Below are 21148 nucleotides of genomic sequence, written 5' to 3' on the forward strand. Positions count from 1 at the left end.
TCTGATTTCTTCTAAAAAAGTCAAAGAAGTCACTGCAGGCCTCCGTGATAGCCATTTGGAAACTCTGAAGGGTCATAACTCGAAAGGTTAGAAGCCACTGATGTCTGACTTGACCCCCATTGCTTCAAAATCCTGGCTACACCCCTGTAAAGGAGGAAATATATTTACATAATTTAATATAATGTGAACAAATGAACATCTAGGTAAAATATTTCTGCTTTCATTGCTTCATTGGCATAAAGAAACAAACACAGGAAAATAGAAATTTTTGTGGTTACGTTTTCTGAGCAAACTAGCTAAACCTGTGGTGTATGTGTACGAAGGGTGCGGGGATTGCATACACCATACACGTATATGAAGTACACGGAGGTGAACAGAGCTGCAAACATACGTGCATGCAAACAGAGATTATCACTGCGAGAATGGCCACGTCATGCATGCTTTCTCAACACGCACGCACTCTATCGGCGCTCGCAGGGCTAGCCAGGCAGTATCTATAGACAGTACAACGCTGCATGGGGCGCAGTGAATCAAATCAGCCATGATTTTTCTCCATGTATGATAGGAAATTCCAACCTTCCCCACGCCACTCTGCACTTTGTAATGTTGGTCTCAAGCCAAAACTCCGAGACCAAGATCAAGACCAAGACCACGTCAAGCGAGACCAAGATCAAGACCAAGACCACGTCAAGCGAGACCAAGATCAAGACCAAGACCACGTCAAGCGAGACCAAGATCAAGACCAAGACCACGTCAAGCGAGACCAAGATCAAGACCAAGACCACATCAAACTAGTCTCGAGACCAAGACCGGTCTTGAGACGTACAACACTGGTGTGCAAGTACACAAACGTGAAGCGATCAGACGGAAACGGTATGTTGCTGCCAAGAATAATTGTATATTGGAATATATATATATGGATAAATCTTGGAAAATCAACATAAAATCAAGATTTGCTTATCAATACTCTTAGGTGAATTAGTAATCCAATATTTGTACTAAATAACCATCAGACAAGATTATTTGAAGACCTACAGGTCGCGCATTTTCATTAAGTGTAGCACGTTTTCACACTCACATCCAAGTCCCAGTGGTATTCTTACTCAGAGCTGTGAGATTCTCTGAGAGCATTGGTAAATAACACTTAGAAAGTTTTCCAAACTGTGAGCAATTTGGGAGATGTGAGTGTTTGGTTGTGAAAAATCATACAAACTGTGATAAATACTGACCCTGATCACTTACTGGTGGTTGACCACTATGCAACTCTACTTAAAAAAAAAGCCATCTCTTAATCAAATCAATGTGCCTACAACATACAATCTTTTCCTAGCTAGTAAACTTACACCACTACACTAGGGATTTAATTTTCTGCTGCTGCCACCACCACCACCAAAATTATCATCTTATCTAAAAAATTCTTATTCCCACCTAAGAGATGCAATGCGTGAGAATCCAAAAACAATTATTGTACAGCACGTCCAGTGCAATGAGTTACAGTACACTGTGAGGGAAATATATTTATCTTAATACATTTAATTTTTTTCCTATGAACAAATCATTAAAATAAATTGTTTCACTCATCCACACTATTTTCAAACCTTTTGAACCCTGTAACTGATTCACTGAACCCTGTATTTAACTCATTCACTGAAGTTGGTTCATCAGTAAGAGTCTTGTGAAGCCTTGAGCATAAAACAGAACTGATTTCAGTGGGACAGACAAACTTGTCCACACTCTCACATCGACCTCTGCCAAGAGCGCGCATCTGTATTTTCATTTGAGTTTACTTTGTTATCTATTTTTAATCGAGTAGTTGATTTAGTGCAGTTTGTTTCAAAATCCTTTTTTTTTTGTTTTTTTTCATTCAACATCTACTGACTTTACCCTAGTCCAATTGTTTTTTGTTTTGTTGGTTATTAATGTGTCAGTCCTTTGTAGTTAAAACTGTACCACCGTCTGGCCAAGCGGGGACGCGTCCTTTTACCCGAGAGTCGTCACCTAAGAGCCAAGGAGCTGCCCCAGCACCTGTTGCCTAACTGCCGGGTCTTCTGCTCCTGTTTGGCCCTCATTGAACACTTCATTGTGCAGTAAGCTGATCTGAAACTGAACTTCTGGGAGATCCACAGGAGTACAGTTGGCAGTGGAAAAGTTATGTAACCATTCAAACTTTAGGGGCAGGGGCATGCTCGAGTTTATACACCGGTTTTGTTAGCATCATATATTTTAACTAACAGGTCAACTCTGGAACTGTCTCCCTCTGTCTGTATTTCCTGCTTCCTATGACCTCCAGTCTTTCAAACGCAGTGTGACCAGCAATCTCGAAATGATCAGATCTTGAATTTGGCTCTCTCTTGTATTTTGTTTTTCTATTGGAAGGGACAGTTATTGCAGGCTCATGGCCTTTGGTTCCTTCTTCCTTTAAAAAAAAAAAAAAAACAAAAAAAACAAAAAACAAAAAATCAGATGATAGATGAGACGTGGTGGGAGATCTCTTCTATCATGGAAGCTGTTTGAAGTAAACTGTGGCCAGAGGCAGTGCATGCCTTCACTGGTTTTGCAATGCCTGATCCTGTCACCCTTAACAAGGAGATTGCTGCCCTTGCCAACGAGGCCAAGCTAGGAGATCGTGGAGAGGAATTGAGGCCAGAGGACATAACGGACCTTGTGGAGTCTCACAACCAGGAGCTCCCTACTGTGGAACTCCTGCAGTTGGAGGAGACGAGGACAGATGCTCCAGAGCCTGACTCTCCAGTCCCACCCACTCTGACCATTGCGGCACTTGAAAAGATTCTGGACTCCTTTGAGCAAGCTATGGAGATGGCCCTTCAGCTTGACCCAGAGATGGACAGAAGCTACAAGGTGCACAATGCTGTCAAGGATGCTAGCTCCAGCCCCATCTCCAGCACATAATGTCCCCGCAGATAACAAAACTCCTCCACACACTCAAGACACTCTCCACCAAGATCAATCCTTTCAAGCCTAACAATCTCTACACGCTTTCCCCGACAAACCACACGCATTAAATCAGCATTATTTTGCAGTCTAATACCATTACATCTCTTCATCGACATAACACAAACACTGCACAAGATGGAGTCATCTCCCACACCCTTGTGGAAAACTGCACATGGCCACACCCTTCAGTTCGACAGCACAGATATCATCACTATGGCTTTTCATTCATTCATCATCTAATCCAGTGTTGCCCCACGAGTAGCGCCAGGGCCCGGGGCTAGGCAAGTTGGTCCTGACATTTAAAACGAGAGTGACCAGCCTCACTCATCCCTGGGTGGCATTAACTGAGCAATAAACCCCAACCACCCCTTGGATATAAACCTGCACTGCCTCAATCTGATTGAAGCGCCTTAATTACCCATCAACCCCCGCGTACCACAGACATATGGGTATGTCAACTTTTTTCACGCTGAGATCCAACGATGTACCAGCATGTTCTGCAACTGAGAGGTCCATCATTTGCACATTTTTCAAGTTTTGCAGGTGATTTTTGGTAGGCATATGTGGAAGACCTTCCTCTACCCACCGCCAGGCGGTGACACTGCCTGACCCTGCATGAACCCCCTCCCCCTCGCACGCCATTGTCTCAGGAACTCACCTGTTAGCAGTGACCTGGCCAGTAAAGACATGTCATGCCATGGTCTCTCCTACAACAAAATTCAAGGTGAGAGTGATTCCCCAATCGATGACGATGTGGAGGACAAAGATTACATGGTGCCAGAGGAAGAAATAGGCAGAAGTGATGAAGAAGTAACGTCGCCAAGGAAGGTGCGGTATGTTGATGTGTTCTGTGAGTGAACGCTTATATTGCCTACATTATTATGTGAAAACCAATATATTCTTGTACAACATATAAATTCGTACCACCAAATGAACAAATATCTACATATTCAGAGTGGTTTGCAATAGTTACCGCTACTATAGAAAATGTGACAGCAACAGCGCAACTCTAGGGAAAGACAGTACCAGGTGTTCGAGGGGACACCTGTATAACTCACTTATAAGGTCAGGTGAGCACTTTTTTTGGTATTTTCCAATGTTTCTCATAAAAAGCGGAGGTTTGGGGGGGGGGGGGGGGGACTTTCTGAAAATCTGCTGGGATGGTGGGGAGTCACTGGTGAAAAATCGGCTGGGAGGCAGCGGGTTAAACCACCAGGTACCATAATTTGGTTACATGGTTACCACCCAGTGTAGTAAATGGTTTCCTGGGGTACAGGAAACCACTTGGCTTGTCACTCAGTGTACAGTCACCCATAGACAGGAGGAGGAGGAAAGGATGAAGGAAAGAAAGACAAGAGGAAGGAAGGAAAGAAGGAAGGAAGAGAAGAAAGGGCAGGCACCCAAGAGCAGCATTACGTCGAGTGAGTAACCTTTGATTTTACCCTGCATTCACTCTCAAACCATTGTGCTCCATTCCACCTCTTCATTTCTTAAATCTATCCTCCATCCCCCTTTCATTCTGTGCAGTTAACATCAAGTCATCACCATATAACATCTCCCATGGGAGTCCATTTCTGATGTCACATGAGAGAGGTTCATGCACAATCACAAACAACCAGGGTCACAAGACTGACCCCTGTTGCATGCCAACACAAAACGTCACTCAAATCTTCATTCACTCACACATGGGTGCAAGCATCCACATACATTGCCATAATCACCAACCAGCCACTCCTCGATCCCAAGTATTCTCATTGCCCACTTCACCATCTCCAAAGGGACTCTGTCAAAGGCATTCTCCAAATCAACAAAGCACAGTAAAGTCTTCACACAATTCGAGACAGGTTATATAGAATCTCATGCTGAATCTAGTTCACGCTAAAATGTGACATATATTTACATGTAAAACATAGAGAATCCCATAGTTTTCCTAAAAATATATCAAATCAGTTATCAATATTTTTGTCTTAGATGCCTGCTGCAGCATAACATAGGATTTCGCCAACTGAACACATCAGTGCATCCTAACCTAACCTAACCTACCCTACAGGTTTTAGCCCCCATGACCCCCCACGGTTTTAATCAAATAAAATTGCCACTAACCATAACCCTGAAACTCATCAATACCACCAATGCAAACGTTTCTATTAATGATCATCATGATCATCATCATCATCCGGACCTCCTTTCCCACCCTAGGGCTGAGCGAGGAGTAGCAATGTCCAGACCACCAAAGCCTGCCCAATTTAATGGACCAAAGCTTCCATTCACTCATCACTCAAGCTTGAAATCCTAGCTCCATCTGATAGGCAAAAAGAAAAGAAAAGAAAAAAAAAATATTAGGTGGGGGCACCCATCAACCACTCACTCAATGTAGTGTTGCCTTATGGTCTCTACAATAAGTGGCAAGCCAAAAGGATTCCTGTACCCACGAAACCATTTACTACAGTGGGTGGTATCCATATAACTGGGGTTTTTGGCTGGGTTAAATGTCCCCCAGATTCCCTTATCTAAAATCACCAAACCATGGCAGACAACAAAACTTCTAATAATCAACCTGTGAAAAACTGCCACACCATTACACATATTCTGCCGAGACAGAGGAGCAGTCAAGGAGAAAGACTGAAAGTTGAGAAGCTGAGGATCAAAGAAATGGCAGATGATTACAGGACCAAAGCAGAGGAAGAGTTAGAATCAGTGACCTGGAATTAAATGGATCTGGACAGCCTATGGAATGCATATAGGGACTGCTTAGTTAGGAATGCTAAAGTGGTGTGTGGTGTGGCAAGAGTAACAACAAAGAAGAAAGGTACGGCATGGTGGGATGAGGAAGTTAAGACAGCGGTGGAGGAAAAGAGGAAGAAGTGGCTAAATTGGTTACAGGAAAGGGGTTCAGTTAAGATAACAATTGGATATACTGAGAGCAAGAACCACATAAAGAGACTAGTGAAGAGGAAAAAAGAGGAGGTAAATGATGAGCTAAGAAGAAAAATGAAAGTGAACTACTCTGAAAATAGGAAATTATTCTGGAAAGAGGTGCGGAAATGCAGAAGTGCAAGCAGAAAGAAATGTGATGGTGTGAAAGATGTAGGTGGTAGATTATTAACCCATGGGGATAAAGTAAAGACAAGATGGAAAGAATATTTGAAAGCCTGCTGAATGGGAACAGAGAGAGCAGAGTGGCTGTAAACATGATTGGTTTTGGAGGTGTGCAGAGAAGGAATGCAGTGCCAGGAGATGTGACACTCGCACAGGTAAAGAGAGCTGTAAAGCAGCTGAAAAATGAGAAAGCAGCTGGGGTTGATGAGGTGTATGCAGAGATGCTTAAGTGTAGTGGAGAGAGTGGAATGAAGTGCTTGTTGGAGATATGTAAGAAGGCATGGATGAGTGAAACTGTGCCAGCAGAGTGGAAAAAGGCTGTGATTGTACCCCTGTACAAAAATAAAGATGAGCGAAATGAGTGCAAAAATTATCATGGCATAAACATATTGAGTGTGGTAGGGAAGGTACATGGAAGAATTAGTGTACAGAAAGGAGAGATACCAGAAGTCCTAGTGAGTGATGAACAGGGTTGCTGTAGGAGTGGCAGAAGATGTGTGGCTCAAATATCTGCAGTGAGACAGATAACAGAGAAGGCCTCCTGACATCCACCCTTCTGAATCCTATCTTCCTCGTGAAGACAGGGTCCACCTGGCCAGGCTGAGATGTGGGCACCATCCAGCCCTCTTAAGCTACCAGAAGAGGCTGGATGACTCCGTCGCTGATGCCTGTCCAGGATGCAACACAGCACCCCATTCTATTAAGCACATTATGGAAGACTGCACTGCACACAATCACCTAGCCAACAACACAACATACACTCTTTGAGAGCTCTGTGGGAAAGCCCGGTCTCGGACATGGCCTTCCTAAGGGACTCGGGGCTGTTCGGCCAGACTGCCTAGGGAACAACTACTACTACTACAGAGAAGGCTTGTGAGAAGGACCATAAGGTGTTTATGGCATTCATGGATCTGGAAAAAGCATACAACAAAGTGGACAGAGAAGGATTGCGGAAAGTTTTGCGCATGTACAGTGTACATGGTAAGATGCTAGGTGCCGTCAAGAGCTTTTATGATGGTAGTGAAGCATGTGTAAGGATTAATGGGTATCTAAGTGAATGGTTCACAATCAGTGTGGGTGTGCGACAAGGTTGTGTGATGTCTCCATGGTTGCTCAATATATATATGGATGAGGTGATGAGAGAAGTAAAAACACGAATAATGGAGAGAGGGATGACGTTGGTAATGAATGGTGATGGATGGAATGTCTCAAATCTGTTGTATGCTGATGATGCAATACTGCTTGCATGTACCGGACAGGAACTTGGCAGGCTAAAGAAGAGTTTTGCCAAGGTCTGCGAGCGTCGTGCCTTGAGAATAAATGTAAGAATGGGTAAAGTGGTGATTATTGAGAGAGAAGGTGACTCCCAGTGTGACATTACAGTGAATGGAGAGAGACTGGAATTGGGGAGAGGGTTCAAATACCTGGGTACAGCAATAGAAAAGAGAGGAAAATGTGCAAAAAAAAGTTGAAAGTAGCGTGACACAAGGAAGAAATGTTGCTGGTGCAATGAAGGCCTTGATAAGAAACAAAGGCTTAAGTACTGCAGCTGCACGAGGCTTGCAGGAAGGAGTGTTAGTGCCAACTTTAACATATGGATGTGAGACTATGGTCCATCCATCCATTGCCAGATGCCATGTATCCCAAACGGGGTGGCCAAGGGCTTAGAGTTAATTGTTTTACAGGGAGGGGCACTAATCCTCCACCAACCCCACTTGACACGTAGGGATAAGTCATGAGTGAGAGAAGTGGAGATCGGACTGCTGAGGAATGTACATGGACTACAGAGCGTGGACAGGATGCAAAATAATGTGATTCGTGAAAGATGTGGAGTGAGGAAGTCGGTGGACACCAAAATCGAAGAGAGTGTACTGAGATGGTATGGTCATGTGGAGAGAATGGATTACAATAGAGTGGTGAAAAAGGTATAACTGAACGAATCTGAAGGAAGGAGGAGGCGAGGTAGATCATGGAGAAGGTGGAGAGATATGGTGGATGAGTGTGTGAGGAAGAGAGGTTTGGAAGTCGGTGAGGCTAGGGAATTGACAATAGATTGAGCTGGCTGATGAATGTTGTGAGAAGAAGTGCATGATCAGGGATCTGGCACCCCTTTTTAACGTGGCACCGTCCGGATTGACTCAGTCGGATATGTTTATGTGAAGCTACAGAATATGGTGAATGTTTTTGGCGTATCCGATAGAGCCAGGATTCCTGGAGCTTGTATGATGAGTGAATGGAAGCGTGGCTCATTGGATTGGGCAAATTTGGGCTGTCTGGACATTGCTACTCCTTACCCTGCCCTAGGGTGGGAAAGGAGGTCCAGATGGTGACAATGATGATGGGATGGGGGGGGGGGGGGAGAAAAAAAAAAAAAATGTGTGAAACTGTTTTTAAAAGTATCATTAGTCACCAACAATAATGGAGAAACCACAATGAAATCATCAGCATGGAGTGACTGTAAACAACTTCAACGGTGGTAAACACGAATGCAGCAATCCTGAATTATAAACAAGTCAGCCAAGCAGTATAATTTGTATGATACTATAATTAACATGAATCAAACTCACATAATTATCTTACATAACTTCTTACACCGATACATAGACTCTTCATGTACCATAAGAGCCAAATTTTCTCACCCTGAGACTGTCAGTTCATAACAAAAATCAGTCAGAAAGCCCTTTTCACACTCTTTGCACTAAATGTGAAAACATGAATTTTACTGCTCATTCATCATTTTCCTCTTCAGTTTTTTAACTCTCTCCAACAAAGAACCTGTCCACATCATATGCATGCCAGACTCACTTTATCTGACTGTCCAAATGATACTCAGGTTTGCATTAAGCTCCCACAACAAATGCCACTTTGTCTAATAATTTAACTCTTTCCTTGGGAATGTTTTTCTTGTGTTTTTAGCACTTTCGGGTGCTTAAGCATTCGTTTCGTTTTTAAAGGCTCCAACATGCTTGCATGTGTTGGCCTTGGTCACCTAATGGCAGCTCTCCACGCTGCACGATCCATTGCAGCCTCCCTGTTCAGTCCCTTAACCCTAAGGTCACACTTAATCACCTCATCCCATGTCTTTCTTGGTCTACCCCTCAAAACCCCACCCCCAATATTAACACTTCTCACCATCCTCACCCAATTATTATCCCCCATCCTCTCCACATGTCCAAACCATCTCAATCTACCTCTCCTCATCACAACACCAATACACTCCAGTCCCATCCTACCTCTCAACTCTTCCATCGTAAACCCAGCCACTCCAGGCCTTGGACGCTGGGACGCACTGCACATCCACCTAATCATTGTCATTTCTGTACGTCTGAGCCGGCGAATATCTTCCTCTTTCACTGCCCAGGTCTCACAACCATACAGCATTACACTCCAAACACATGCTGCATACAAAGACCCCTTAGCACGTAGGGAGAGTCCTCTCAATGTCAGGAGAGGCAAGAGCTCCCTGAACTTCTCCCAACCACTTCTCACCCTAGCCACAGAGCTAGCTCCAGCCCCACCTCCAGCACACAACTTGTCTCCCAAATAACAAAACTTTTCCACACACTCAAGAGATTCACCAGCAAGTTCAATCCTTTCACGTCTGACAATCTCCACCTGCTTACCCCGACATGCTGTACACATAAAATCAGCATTATCTCGCAGTCTACCTCTGATACCACTACATCTCTTATGCACCCATTTATCACACACACTGCACAAGATGGAATTACTTCCCACGCCCTTGTGGCAAACTGCACATGGCCACTCTCCCTTGTCATTGACAGTACCGCCACCAACCCTAGATATCATCACTTTTGTTTTATCTGCATTTACCCTTAAACCCTTATGCCCCATACCATCTCTCCACTTCCTAAACCTTTCCTCCGCCTTCCTTTCGTTCTCTGCAATCAACACCAAATCATCAGCATACAACAACTCCCACGGGAGTCCCGTTTCTAAAGTCATTGTGGAAAAAAACAAAAAAAATCCTACACACGACAATCAAAACAACAATGAGGCTAAGGCAGGCAGGTACCACACATGGGACGACGTAGGTCAGGGAACCCTGGCAGCAACTGCACAATGCATGAGTTGTAAACAAACACAGCCATCAGGAAATGCAAAACCTCAACATATTCACTTAGTTTCTCCAGAACAATTGAGTGATATTAACATGTTACTAAATACACTGAGGTGGTTTGGACATGTGGAGAGAATGGAGAATGAAAGACTGACTAAGAGGGTGTATGTAGGTGAGGTGGAGGGTGGGAGAGGGAGGGGTAGACCGAGGATGAGGTGGAGGGATGGAGTTGAGAGGTATATGAGGGAGGGGGGAGTGAGTTGGGGGGAGGGTAGTCAATTGGTGGGTGACAGAGTGACTTGGAGGCGTTTTGTCTGCGGCCACCCTTTGCGGGATTAGGGCGTCGGGCTATAGATAGATAGATAGACTAAATACTAAAGGGAGAAATTAAATGCTCATGTAATCATAAAATTCAGAAGCTCCCTTTGTCTTACATTGCAACTCTGCTGTACAGCTCCGTTTCTTTTAATGTAATTTTTGCTGAAGCTGTCAGACAAATTTGAGTGGTCTCTTTGCCTAAGTATAAACCCAACCTGCATCTCATCAATATTCCCTCTTTCCTTGTCATACCTTCTAGGACCCTCTCCATTACCTTCATTATTTGGTCTGAAAATTTTATACTTCTATAATTTCCACTTTCCATTGGCCTTCAACATTTCAGCAATCGACCCAGACACACCCACCGCCTTCCCCAACTGCATCCTATCTATTGCCCTGCTCACAGCAGCAACATCAATCAAAGGTAAGTCCCAAACATTGGATCTGCTGCCTCTAAAACATTCCTGTTCCAATCTGGAGGCACTCCCTATGGCACTATCAATGACTCTTTTCCTAGTAGCCTATCCTTGGAAAGAGGCTTGGCAGGGGTGGATGAGGCAAAAATTCATGTGAAGCAGGAACAGAATCAGATGAGAAGGGTTAAGAAATGATCGTCTTACACCCGGCAGAGTCACAGAGATGACTGAGGTATGGCTGGCTCAGTTGGTGGGAGTCCCTCCCTAGCTTTTGGTGATAAGATAAAGTGGCGACCACTTCAAACTGTGGCGTGAAAACAAGTGTGGTTCCAACCAACATCCGGCGCTGCCTGACCACTGATTTCTTGACAGCTCTGACGGACACCCGGCAGTAAGGGGTTAACTGTGGCTTCTACACTCTCATCCCACCACCACGTTACTTTGTGTCTTGGTGGGCCCCTTGTCCATCCACACACTGAATTTGCAACTCTCAGAAGACTATTTTTGACAGCTCTGTACTGCTCATTAGTATTTCTGTTCAGCCACCAATCTACTCATCCCACTATAGAAGGGATCCCATCCCGCATGGTTTTTCAACTTTTTTATTTTCCTCCAGGGTGCATAGGTTCTCTTCTTCACCACCAGGTCACATAACAGTAGTTTATGTGGCTACACGCACTCTTTGCTCATTATAATTCTAACATCTTTCACCTATTAGCTCTCCATGACCAGGAAATAGCCAGTCTGGATACTATTACTCCCAAACTCATTTGTAATCAGCTTATACTCTTTCCCTAAAATGGATGTTGCACACAATGATGTTCACTACCCCTCCCAAATTCGAGTATCCTTCCCCCTTCCTCCTACCATATGTGCATCCTCAATGCACTCCATTATATCCTTGAGCTGCTTCACTCACATGATCATTTATATTCCCCACTCCAAACTATGATTTCATCATCCTCAATGCCATCAATCACATGTACCGTCATCTCTGAGACTGTCTTTTTCTTCATCATCCAAGCCAACCTGTGGAGCACATCCCAATATAACTTAAATCATGATTTTCTATCTATCTATCTATCTATTGCCAGATGCCTCAATCCCGTTTGGGGTGGCCACAAACAAATCGCCTCCAAGTCGCCCTGTCCCCCGCCATTTCACTGCCCTGCTCCCAACTCACACCCCCCTCTCTCATATACCTCTCCACCCCATCCCTCCATCTCATCCTCGGTCTCCCCCTCCCTCTTCCACCCTCCACCTCACTCACATACACTCTCTTCGTCAATCTTTCACCCTCCATCCTCTCCACATGGCCAAACCACCTCAGTGTGTTCCTCACAACGCTTCCTATCACATCCACATCCACACCACAACGCTCCTTTATATCCTCATTCGTCAGCCTGTCTCTCCACGTGACTCCACAGGCTCCTCTTAAATAACTCATTTCCACTGCTCTCACTCTTGACTTGTGTCCTTCCAACAATGTCCAAGCTTCACTTCCGTACGTTAGAGTTGGTATCACAATACTGTCATGTAGTAACTTTTTTACTTCCATGCTCACTTCCCTGTTTCTTATCACTGCTTTTAAGGAACCAGCAACCTTTCTTCCCTGCTGTACCCTTTCAAGCACTTCACCCTCCAAACCTCCATCCTTACTCATCACACTACCCAAATACTTAAACGTACTCACATTTTCCAATTCCTCACCATCCAACCTCGCTGTACATTCACTGACTTCACCTCTCTCATTTACTTTTATTACATTCATGACAAACTGAACCCATTTTTCCTCAACCAGCACACCCACACCATCATTCTCATCTTTATTTCCCAGACAAAACAGCTTATACACATAGTCCTTCCCAACAATCATCCTAGCTGACCCTCCCCTGAATCTGACTTCCCATGGGCAGTTGACATCCACCAGCCTACTACTTAAGAGTCCCTACCACTGGCCCTGCTTAACCCTTCAAACTAACCACATTCCACGATGCCACTCTGAACCCCCTCGGTGATATGATTTCCATAGGCCTGCTGTTCATGCTTTTGCTTTTCATTCATTTATCTAATCCTGTGTTGTCCCATGAGGAGCGTAGAAGCCTGGGGCTAGACAAGTTGGTCCTGACATTTAAGCTGAGAGTGGCCAACCTCACTCATCCCTAAGGGACATTACGTGAGCAATTAACTCCAACCACCTCTTGGACATAAACCTGCACAGGCTCAATCTGACTGGAATGCCTTAACCCCTAATGCGCGGCCAATGGACAGCCGACCCCCCCACCCCGGGTGGCGGGGTTCGATCGTGGTCTGAGTACCTGTAGGAAAATATTAGCCAAAAATCAGAGATTAACCCTAGAACATTATACTTGGTATGGTAGATAGTACTTACATTCAGCTTTCTCCAGAGACAGGTGTTGAGCCTTCGTGAACTACCCAAGGACTTGTGGAGACTTGCAAAGTTGGGTAACCAAATCTTCACTTTCACACCTCCAGCAACCCAGTTTCCCCTCTACCACAGCCTCATTCTGTCACAATAAACTTTATACTACAACGTACAGGTGGGGATGAGGGTGGGTCCATGGAATGTGGGAAGTTTGAGGGGAAGAGCAAGGGAAGTCGTTGAGGCATTCAGTAGGAGGTGAGTGGATGTGGCGTGTTTCCAGGAAGTCCGGTACAGGGGTGGATCAGCCAGAAAGATTGTTGGGAAGGACTGTTGCTATAACTTGTTTTGGCAGGGGGGGACAGACGGATATGGAGGTGTTGGTGTGATGGTTGTGGAGAAATGGGTGGAATATGTTATGAATGTTTTGAGAGTAAGCAACACGATATTGGTAGTGAAAATTCTGTTGGGAAGAAAGATAGCTGCGATTATATCGGCATATGCACCACAGGCAGGATTGGATGAAGCAGAGCAAGATAAATTTTGGGACGATTTAATACGTGTAGTGGGTGGTATGCGGGATGATGAGATAGTGATTTTGGGAGGGGACTTAAATGGTCATGTAGGTGAAGCAGCACAAGGTTATGAAGGAGTGCATGGGGGATGTGCGTATGGTCTAAGGAATGCAGAAGGGGAAAGGATACTCGAGTTTGGGCAGGCAACGGACATGATTGTGTGCAACACATATTTTAGGAAAAGAGACAGTAGGTTAATTATGTATGAGTCTGGGGGAAATAGCAGTCAGATAGATTATTTTCTGGTTAGGAGGGCCGATAGGAGGTTAGTGAGGGATGTTAAAGTTATAGGAAGTGAGGAGTGTGTGGAGCAGCACAAACTATTGATTTGTGATATGGTGCTTAAAGAAGAAGTGATGAAAAAGAGGACTATGTACCTAGGAGGAAAATATGGAAGCTGAAAAACCAAGTAGTAAGGGATGCCTTCTATAGCGAGTTGAGGAGAGTGGTGGCTGAACAGGGAGCTTTAGACAGAGGCGTTAATGAACAGTACAGAGCCCTCAAGAACAATTTCTTGGGAGTTACTGATGTAACATGTGGTTGGACAAGAGGACCACCAAGACATAAAGTAACTTGGTGGTGGGATGAGGGTGTAGAAGCTGCAATTAAGGAGAAAAGAAGGCTTTTCCAGGAATGGAAGAAGGGTGGTATAGTAGGACTCGCGCACGTTTGCGGCTGTGGTGTGGCCCGCACCTGTGTACAGTGTTGCCACGTTTTCTATACCGTTATCTCTCTCTCTCTCTCTCTCTCTCTCTCCTGGCGGGAAATGTGAGCCACCCTGAGTACTTTTGATTCTTTTATAAGTTATTTATAATTGTGCTTTCATTTGTTAATTTGGTTTTGTTATATTAAGTAGTAGATGGAGTGTCAAAGTTACTGTCTGCTGAGAGGTTTGTTACGTTACTGATTCATACACCCCGACGTAGTGGGGTGTGGGTGTAGGTGTGGGTGGGAGTGTGGATGTGGGTTTGTTGGGGTGGTGGTCCAGGGGGGAGGGGAAGTGTGTAGGGTTATTTGCCCTGAGACACCCAGGAGGGATTAAGAAGGGAGGGAAGGGGAAGGGGGGGCTGGATTCACCTACCACATGGTCAGTATTAGAAGAGAGAGAGAGAGAGAGAGAGAGAGAGAGAGAAATTACGTGTATAGATATATGTGCATCAATAGGAACAATGTACATCAGTGTGTGCAGTATGTACAAAGAAACAAATGAATACAAATAAGGCAGTGACAGACCTCTCTCTCTCTCTCTCTCTCCTGGCGGGAAATGTGAGCCACCCTGAGTACTTTTGATTCTTTTATAAGTTATTTATAATTGTGCTTTCATTTGTTAATTTGGTTTTGTTATATTTAGTGATGCCGACAATGCATTCAATGCATGCCCCTCTCCTGCCTCTCTCTCTCACTCTCTCTCTCTCTCTCTCTCTGTAGGGAAGATATCTGTCAAGGCCACCGACTGGGTGTGGAAGTGTTGCCGCTCGCGAGTGAATAGTTTTTTTTTTTTTTTTTTTTTACTTCGGTATTGGCATATGCCTACTATTTTGTCCTACATATTAGCTTATGATAATAAATGTGATTACTCCTCGCCCTTAAAATTATGGTAAAAGCCAGTAAATGTGAGCATTTTTCCCAAGCAACACCTGTACAAGCTATGCTTGGGCCTATGGAGGTACGTACTTTACCTTAGGCCAGCTGGGTGTGTCAGTGCTGCCACTCACAAGAATTATATGAATTATTTCTTTTACTTTGGATATTGGCATATTTCTTCTTTTTTCAGGCTCATTCTATTATATCCATAACTGTAATATTATTAACTACCCTAAAACTACGCTAAAAAACATTAAAAGTGACTGCTATTTCTTTTAGCAACACTGTACAATATGTATGCCATATTTCTGTGTTACTGTATAAATATTTTATGCATAATAAGATTACTGTTGATTCATCCATCAAAATACACAAGTGTAAGTTTTATTCATCTGAATTTATCGAATTTGTGATGCCTTGTACATAAATAGCTTCCGTTTCACATCGCAAGTTGGGGAAACGTGGCACCATTGTACACAGGTGCGGGCCACACCACAGACGCAAACGGGCGCAAGGCCGATTATAGCAAAGAGGAATATTTGGCTGCCAAGCGTAGGGCTAGAAGAGAGGTATACAGGGCAAAGTCTGAGTCACAGAGACAATTACTTGATAACCTAAATCATGGGGAAAGGAAAAATATATTTAGGGTGGCAGGTTAGGTGAAGAGGGATAATCAGGATATCATAGGTGAGCAGTGTGTGAAGAATGATGAAGGAAGGGTAGTGGTGAACAGTGAGGATATTAAAGATGCATGGAGAGAGCATTATAACTGGTTGGTGAATGAGGAGTTTGACTGGGACAGGGAAGGTTTGGAACCAGCAGATCCAGTGTCTGGCCCTTGGCCTTTGATTGATACTGCTACTGTGAGTGAGGCAATAGACAGGATGAGGGTGGGGAAGGCAGCAGGTGTGTCTGGGTTGACTGCCGAAATGTTGAAGGCCTCAGGCGATATAGGGGTGAGTTTAGTCACTGACCTGATAAATAGGATTATTTATGAGTGTGTTGTCCCAGATGATTGGCTGAAGAGTGTAATTGTAAATGTGTATAAAGGGAAGGGTGATGCCCTGGAAAGAGGAAATTATAGAGGTATAAAGCTTTTAGATCAGATAATGAAGGTAATGGAGAGAGTTTTAGAAGGTTTGATTAGAGAAAGAGTGAATATTGATGAGATGCAGTTTGGGTTTATGCCAGGTAGGGGGACCACTGATGCCATATTCATTGTTCGACAGCTTCAGGAAAAATATATTGGTAGGAGAAGAGATCTTTATTTTGTTTTTGTTGATTTGGAAAAGGCCTTTGACAGAGTCCCTAGAGAGGTGGTGAAGTGAGCAATGAGAAAGCTTGGGTTGGAGGAGTGGCTGGTTAGGGTGGTTATGGCCATGTATGTGGGTGCTCACACCCAGGTGAGAGTGAATGGAGATTTGAGTGATGAGTTTTCTGTGAATGTTGGTGTGCATCAGGGGTCAGTCTTGAGTCCCACGTTGTTTATCATGGTACTTAAAGCCCTTTCACGTGACTTTAGAAACGGACTCCCGTGGGAGTTGTTGTATGCTGATGAATTGGTGTTGATTGCAGAGAATGAAAGGGAGGCAGAGGAAAGGTATAGGAAGTGGAGAGATGGTATGGGGCAAAAGGATTTAAGGGTAAATGCAGATAAAACAAAAGTGATGATATCTAGGGTTGGTGGCAGTACCGTCAAAGACGAGGGAGAGTGGCCATGTGCAGTTTGCCACAAGGGCGTGGGAAGTAATTCCATCTTGTGCGGTGTGTGTGATAAATGGGTGCATAAGAGATGTAGCGGAATCAGAGGTAGACTGCGAGATAATGCTGATTTTATGTGTACGGCATGCCGGGGTGAGCAGGTGGAGATTGTCAGACGTGAAAGGATTGAACTTGCTGGTGAATCTCTTGAGTGTGTGGAAGAGTTTTGTTATTTGGGAGACATGTTGTGTGCTGGAGGTGGAGCTGGAGCTAGCTCTGTGGCTAGGGTGAGAAGTGGTTGGAAGAAGTTCAGGAAGCTCTTGCCTCTCCTGACATTGAGAGGGCTCTCCCTACATGCTAAGGGGTCTTTGTATGCAGCATGTGTTAGGAGTGTAATGCTGTATGGAAGTGAGACCTGGGCAGTGAAAGAGGAAGATATTCGCCGGCTCAGACGTACAGAAATGACAATGATTAGGTGGATGTGCAGCGCATCCCTGCATCCAAGGCCTGGAGGGGCTGGGTTTACAATGGAAGAGTTGAGAGGTAGGATGGGACTGGAGTGTATTGGTGTTGTGATGAGGAGAGGTAGATTGAGGTGGTTTGGACATGTGGAGAGGATGGGGGATGATAATTGGGTGAGGAAGGTGAGAAGTGTTAATATTGGGGGTGGGGTTATGAGGGGTAGACCGAGAAAGACATGGGACGAGGCCATTAAGTGTGACCTTAGGGTTAAGGGACTGAACAGGGAGGCTGCAATGGATCGTGCAGCATGGAGAGCCGCCATTAGGTGACCAAGGCCGACACATGCAAGCATGTTGGAGCCTTTAAAAACGAAAACGAAAACGAAACAGGTAGTTTGGAATCCATATTTGTACAATAAGCACTAAAAATAAGGCTAAAATCAATGAAGCGTACGGCCGACATGCAGCGCGGCAGCGGTCTTCCCGTGACTCAACAAACATTTCCATTTTCACAGCTAAAAACACGTATCCTACATTATTTTCAATCATATTACTTCCCAAAAGATCACTGCAGCGCGCTTTTTATTCTGCCTTACGCCCGTCACTTTATTCTCGTTCCTGTCGGCCGCTCGCACTGACTCGGAAGAGCTAGAACTCGCCATAATGTCACTTTGAAAGCCTGAGGTAAACTGACGCTAAACAGGGGCAAACCATGCGAAAAAAAAGCTAGTGTGACAACTGGGGAAACAAGCGTTTCCTATTAGCATAAACTGCTTGTGAGAGGAGAGCGCAGATTTACAGTTCTGAGAAGTCAGAGCGCTGCCATGTATCACAGCCAGGCTGGCCGGGCCGTGGTGGGGGAGGGAGGGGGGAAAAACGCGATACTTGGCAACAACGGAGGTCAGTAGTACAAAGGTAAAGTATGCTAATTGTAGCTAAAGGGTGGTGGTACTGATAGACAATACCAGCTGGAACATCCTTGCCTGTGTTTATTCAAAATTAACTTGAATCGCAAACGCGACGATCCGCCATTATGTCCTTTTTGGCAAGCCTCGCAAACGCGACGCCACGCGTTTTAGGGGTTAATTACCCAATAAACCACCAGGTGCCATAATTCATGTCAGTAAATAAAGGAAGAGAACGTCCACAGGCCCCACCAACCTGCACAGTCCCCAAGTACTGTACAGGCATGGGACCAGGGATCCACAGCCCACCAACCATGGCTAGTGGTTGTGGCAGTAGCCTTGGGACACCCTGCCAAGACAGCTACAGAGGCACTCTCCAAACACACCTTGGCACTGTAACTGCCCTGCCATTATTCACTCATGACAGGGTATACTCTTGAAGAGCTATTCCCATGTTTAGACTCCTCTCATTTTGGCAGAAGCAATGTCCTGCACCCTCTGGCACAGATCTGAGCCCCATCCCATCCATATAACCAACTAAAGACACCTGGTGGTTAGAGGGGTTTTATTGTTTGCATAATGCCACTCTGAGCCATGCAACTGGTCACTCCTGCCTTAGCCCCTGCCGTGCTGATTGCCTCATATGAGGCGGTATGCAGGCCACCCCTGGCCACGCTGATTGCCTCATATGAGGCAGTATGCAAGCCACCCCTGGCCACGCTGATCGCCTCATATGAGGCCAAGGGTCTCTGCGCCATAATTTCAAGCACAAGGAAGCATCAGTGGTTTCTATGGGAGTCCTGACTTTCCCTCTACGCCATCAGAGCTGTTGCCAAGCCCTGCCACACCACAACTGCCAAATACCAAATATCTAGTATTCAAATATGCAGGCAACCCCTGCCCATGCTGATCACTTCATGTGGTGATGGGTCTCTGTGCCATAATATCAAGCATAAAGAAGCATCAGTGGTTTCCATGGGAACGCTGCGTCTCCCTCTACGCCACCAGGAGCTGTTGCCAAACCCTACCATACCGCAGTTGCCAAATATTGCATATTTAGTATTTCAGTTCTCGTTTGTTGCCCAGCAATGGTGGATTTATGCCCGTCTACCTCCTATGGTGCTGGCGATTTATCGCTGCCCTCACACCTACCCAAGAGGCATAAATTACACAAAGACCAGGGCGATGAAGAGTTTGAGCTCAGAAACACCTGCTCTGATGGGGGGGAAGTCCTAATACAGTAAAATGACTCAGAGAAGGTAATTGGATTGATAAGAATTAGCACAGCGGGGGTTAAATGTCTGGAATAAGTAGCTTAACCCCTAAACCACGGGATTGTTTTGGCTCGACTTGCATGTCCCGCGGCGATATTCGCGCTCCAACAGACTTTGTAAAAATATTTGCCAAAAATCAGTTATTAGTCCTAGAATATTATAGCCTAATTACATATGCATATGGTATATACCTTTAGCTTTCTCCTGGAATGTTTGTTGAGCCTCCGTCGAGTACCATAGGACTTGCTGAGACCTCTGATGTTGGGTAACAAAGTCTCCACTTTACACTTCCCAATACCCCGTAATATGATTACCACAGCCTGATATTATCACTAGAAACACTATTCTATGAATTTCAAATAGTTTGGAATCCATACTCAAAAAAAAAAAAAAAAAAAAAAAAAAAAAAATTGAAAGCAATGAAAATTACGTGTGCATACCAGCTTCCCACTTACGCTCGTTGGCCGTTGGTATTGTCATTTATTATTCATAAAACCCCTCACACTTTATATTTCTGCTGTCGGGCCCTGCTGTGGATGTCACTGCTTGCATTGCGCAGTTGACCCTTGTGCGGTGTGATGCGGTGAGGATCTGTCCGTTCTCCCCTTTGGGGCTAAGATGCGAATGAATGTGTTTGAATGGATGAGTAAATGGAGAGTGAGTCGTCCTGTCTCGGCTACCTCCCTTTCCTTGGGGGAAGCAGCCTAGGTATATAGATAGATAGATAGATAGATTACTATATAACACTTATATATATCTGCAGTCTTTATCCATAAGTTTCCTTCAGTAATACTAGTTTATTGTCACTAGGCATTCAATTTCTCTTTCAGTACAATACGTAGCATTCACTTTCTCGTCCTGTATACTTGCGTTGAGAGCGAATCTGTCACTTTCACTTCCACTTTCATAACTCATAGTATTCATACATGTTAGAGTGAAACTTTCACTTTCAATACTCCTAGTATATATACTAGTATTCTTATATTACTACTCATTTACATTTCTATTTACATTCTCTATTTTATTTACATTATTTACATTTCTATTTTATTTACACTGTGTTATGCACTGTCACTTGCAGTAACTTATAAAACTATTTTCCACTGTTCACTTATATTTACATTCACTGCTTTCACTTGCTGTTTACACATTATTTACATTTCCAATTGCACTGTTTTAGTCCATCATTTTCATTGTTAAATTAACCAGTTCACGTTCCACAGCAGTCACTTAGCCCTTTACCCCTTTCCACACGAGGTTTAGTAGGGGGTAGAGGTCACAGGGCCCTTTGCATGGGGCTAAAAAGCGGTAGAATTGGACAGGCGCGAATCCGACGTGGTTTCACCTTGAAAGACGACAGTAAACTGAATGCTGTGGTGGTCTAGGGGGAGTGCAA

At 44.5% G+C, this 21148-nt stretch overlaps 1 protein-coding gene across 1 annotated transcript in view; it reads right to left on the reverse strand.

The window, feature by feature from the left end:
- Positions 1 to 21148, reverse strand: part of Nup107 (nuclear pore complex protein Nup107) — a 399651-nt gene that overhangs the window by 209918 nt on the left and 168585 nt on the right. The window lies entirely within an intron of this gene.

This window comes from Coenobita brevimanus, chromosome 65, assembly GCF_032717465.1.
Source record: "Coenobita brevimanus isolate Jiangsu-jjx chromosome 65, ASM3271746v2, whole genome shotgun sequence".
Taxonomy (NCBI): Eukaryota; Metazoa; Arthropoda; class Malacostraca; order Decapoda; family Coenobitidae; genus Coenobita; species Coenobita brevimanus.